Raw genomic sequence first — 4,626 nt, 5'->3', positions numbered from 1 at the left:
AAAGTCGTTCAGACTCTCACTGCCATGAAGCCGCACAACAGAAGTATCATCTACACATCTGAAAAACAAGAGACGCAAGTTTCAAAGCCACCGTCTCCAAGGCACGTTCCTCGAAGTCTTCCATGAATTAATTTGCAATGACAGATGAACAGGTGACAACGGACTTCCCGTTGCAACACCATCCTTCTGCTTGCAGTATTGGTCATTGTATAAAAAGTAAATTGTGATCAACACACGACGAAATAGGTTCATTAATTCAACACCAAAGCCAACCTCAATTAACCGTAACGAATCATATAGAGGAACAAAAGCTCACATCAAAACTTACTAGAATATTAGTGATACAAACACATTCCCTCTAATGGGCGTACGAAATCTGCCTAATTCTTAATGCGATGCTCAAACCTACCAACTTTTCGGCTTAACGGAGTAACAAGATGTTTTACTACACGATACGTCGGAGCACCAAAATTACTTACAATCGGAAGAAGAGGAAATTCTTCTTTGTGAATCTTCGGAAGGACATATAACTTAGGGGGAACACAACAGTAAGTTTTAAGACTCTTGATAGTTTCCTGCAACAAGGAACTTTTCTTCAGGAGGTTATTAATCCTTCTCGCAACACATTTTGTGAGGTCAGCACCGATCCTGCGCTACGCTGGATCAGATAGTGAACACTGCATCCTTTGGACGTAACACTGCTTGTCCAGAACAACTGTAGCACTGTCCTTGTCCGTGATAAAATGACAATATCCGGATCAACTGTAAATGAACGCAAAGCAACCCTATCTGCTGCTGTTATATTACTCTTGATTGGGCGAGCCCAATCAGTACAAGACATGCATCCCTCCTAGCCTCCTCTGAAGTCTCAGGAGATAGTTTAAAAACAGTCTGTTCAACAGAACTAATTAAATCAATCATCGGCAAACGCTTGGGTGACGGTGCAAAATTTAAACGTTTTCCTAGCACGGATAAAGGTGTGCCGTCAAAAGCTGATGGTGTGACTACATGTTGGTTACTGGGTATGTCTGTCGTTAAAGGACTTTTTCAAGTGGAGATTGTAAACATGCGGTCGCCGCCTTCCCGACTTTCAGAGAGACTTAGAATTATTTGAAAGAGAGGCAGAGGAGCATCATACCGACAGCTTTCACAGGCAGCTCTCTCTAGTGCAGTGAGTGCAGAACGAGTGGTTATAGACGGGACAACAGTGTGGCAAGAAGAGAAGGCAAGAGTCTTTCCAGGATGAGGAGATCGTACAACTTTTCGACTGGCTTTGACGAATGCCGGATTAAAACGGCTGAAATCTGAGCACTGACTACAGGCAGTGTGTGACCACGAACCATCGGACGTAGATTACTGGAAGCAGGACTGAGTTCTCGAGATGACGTGCGCCGTTTACTGTTGACACCACACGAAAGAAAACAGGCTCTCGTTTCTTGTAGATCCAGAGTCAGCTGGGGCATCGAGGGGCGTTCTGTGGTGTTGAATGACGATCACTGCTTCTGATAGTGACAGTCATCTCAATGCCAGCATGTCTGTAGACGCCCCAGTGAAGGGTTACAGGAGTCACAGTTCTCAAGATCCGTATCTCTCCAACTCAAAGGCAGTTCCCGTCAGATCACCGAAGTCCTGGTGACAGAAGGTACTGAACATGACAGCAAGACTAATCTGGCAATTCCTGGAGCGAGACTGAATGCTCGCCAGTATGCGGCCAGAACGATAACCTTATTGTGGCACCTCTCATGACCAGGGTACCAAATGGTATATCCCAGCAGGATAGTACCAAACTCCACACGGCAGTTCACTCCACAAACGCTTTCAAAAAAACGCAGATCTTTGATTGACCACTACAGTCGCCTGATTTGTCACCCAAGGAGCATGTCTGACACGTGATGAGCACTCCGTCTTCAGGCCACAAGTGGCCCATCGGGACCATCCGATCGCCGTGTCATTCTCAGTAAGTATGTGGATAGGAGGGGCGTGTGGTCAGCACACGGCTCTCCCGGTCGTTATGATGGTTTTCTTTGACCGGAGCCGCTACTATTCGGTCGATTAGCCCCTCAACTGGCATCACGAGGCTGAGTGCACCCCGAAAAATGGCAACAGCGCATGGCGGCCCGGACGGTCACCCATCCAAGTGCCGGCCATGACCGACAGCGCTCAACTTCGGTGATCTGACGGGAACTGGTGTGTCCGCTGCGGCAAGGCCGTTGCCTTTGAGACGTGATGGGAAGACGTAAACTTTCGTATCAGTTTGCAGGTAGCAATCTTCATGTACTGACACACCACGCATTTGAGTCATGGCAAGAAATTTCTCGAGATGATCATGTGCCACAACAAATACAAGAACTTATTTTTGCCCGTGGGGCTCACACTTCATGCTAATGTACGTAGGAACTTAAGGAAGAAAGTACACTTTTCATGCCAAGCTGAGACCACTGTGCAGCAATAGTGACGCATCGCCAGGAGAAAGTGGATTTTCTGGGTTTCCTGCAGACACAGATCTGCTGCGGTACGGATAAAAGGTGTATCACAGTGTGGTCGTGAAATGATGCTGCAACTAGAAACCTACTCCAAAGCTGAAGTACGCGCGACAGTACGATTCTTGTTGGCAAAGCATCTGAATTGGACACAATTTCGCCGTCAAATTCTGGTGGTATCCTATGGTCCAAATGAAATGTCATGTCCTGTTGCTGTGAAATGGTGCCAACAATTTCACCGAGACCGCACAGACGTGTGTTATGCTGATGGGTATGCCCAGATCTTGCATTACGTGATTTATATATTTCCGGCAAGCTGAAAGAACATCTGGTGCAAAAGAGATTTTTCACTGATGGGGACATTCAAATAGCGGTTCTCAAATTCCTCCGTGACCAACGAGCGGTTTTCTGCCGTAAAGGAGCTGAACAATTGGTAGAACGTTCCGAGCGTTTGGAGACTATGATGAATGTAGTGTCATGTATCTGCGTCACTTTTAAGTGTAGTGCGGCATTCAATGAAAATTACTTGGCCTGTCATGGTACTGAGTGACTTACTTTTTGAAGTCCTCTCATCAATGATGGCAGTCGCTACCGAATGGACTGAAATATTAATCATTTAATATCCGTTATGTCGTGAACAGCTACACAAAATTTGATAAGTATCAGACTGGTGATTCATTATCTTTTTCCATTTCCGGCAGTGTAGATATTTGTCACTCAAGGTTCCCCAAAATAACGTCAGTTTTGTTTTATCAAAACCTGTGATCAGTACTTTATCTTAGTGGAGTCTAAGCAATTTTACTTCGGCTCGAAATTCGGCAGCTTAAGACATTCATTCAGTCACTGCAAATTATTTTCGATCCTACGCGTTTACTTGTTGATGTACCAAATAAGGAATATAGCTTTATAATAGATTTCACTACTGATGATGATAAGCAGTATGACTGGATGCTCAGCAAAAGAAATAAACAGAAATGTAAAAATGGTTTAAAGTGCTCTTTATAAATTAAATAATTTCATAAACTCAAACTTTCAATACGTATGAAACTGTAAGTATACAGGCAACGTGAATTATAAGTTTCTTCATATGGTAGTGAGCCATGGTATTTAATAGAAATCATCCCAAAAGTGAAGCATGATTAGGAAGGAATGGAGAGTTACATGGTGAGAACAACTAACAGGGATAGGAAAACATATACACTGTATCATCAAAAGTCTCCGGACACCTCCAAAAATAACGTTTTTCATATTACGTGCATTGTGCTGCTACCTACTGCCAGGTATTCCATATCGGCAACCTCAGTAATCATTAGACTAGAGAGTCATTAGACTAGAGAGTAGAATGGGGCGTTCCGCAGAACTCAAGGACTTCGAACGTGGCCAGGTGATTGGGGGTCACTTGTGTCATACGTCTGTACGCGCGTTTTTCACACTCCTAAACATCCCTAGGTCCACTTTTACAATGTGAAGGGACACGTACAGCACAAAAGCGTACAGGCCGACTTCGTCTCTTCACTGACAGAGACCGCCGACAGTTGAAGAGGGTCGTAATGTGTAATAGGCAGACATCTATCCAGACCATCACACAGGAAATCCAAACTGCATCAGGATCCACTGCAAGTACTATGAAAGTTAGGCAGGAGGTGAGAGAACTAGGATTTCATGGTCGAGCGGCTGCTCATAAGCCAGACATCACGCCGGTAAACGCTAAACAACGCCTCGCTTGGTGTAAGCAGCGTAAACATTGGACGATTCAACAGTGGAAAAACGTTGTGTGAAGTGACGAATCACGATATACAATGTGGCGATCCGGTGGCTGGGTGTGGGTATGGCGAATGCCCGGTGAACGTCATCTGCCAGCGTGTGTTGTGCCAACAGTAAAATTCGGAGGCGGTGGTGTTACGGTATGGTCGTGTTTTTCATGGAGGGGGCTTGCACTCCTTGTTGTCCTGCATGGCACTATCACAGCACAGGCCTACATTGATGTTTTAAGCACCTTCTCGCTTCACACAGTTGAAGAGCAATTCGTGGATGGCGACTGCATCTTTCAACAAGATCGAGCAATATAATGCATGGCGTGTGGCGGAGTGGTTACACGAAAATAAACATCCCTGTGATTGACCGGCCTGCTCAGAGTCCTGACTTG

At 45.2% G+C, this 4,626-nt stretch overlaps 1 pseudogene; it reads right to left on the bottom strand.

Annotated features, from left to right (window-relative positions):
* Positions 1-2,097: 2,097 nt before the first annotated feature.
* On the bottom strand, positions 2,098-2,215 carry LOC126429261 (5S ribosomal RNA; annotated as a pseudogene).
* Between the last annotated feature and the right edge of the window lie 2,411 nt (positions 2,216-4,626).

The sequence above is a fragment of the Schistocerca serialis genome, chromosome 1, assembly GCF_023864345.2.
Source record: "Schistocerca serialis cubense isolate TAMUIC-IGC-003099 chromosome 1, iqSchSeri2.2, whole genome shotgun sequence".
Classification (NCBI taxonomy): domain Eukaryota; kingdom Metazoa; phylum Arthropoda; class Insecta; order Orthoptera; family Acrididae; genus Schistocerca; species Schistocerca serialis.
The sequence above is the reverse complement of the archived record's forward strand: the minus strand, read 5'-3'. Positions and strand labels throughout refer to the sequence as shown.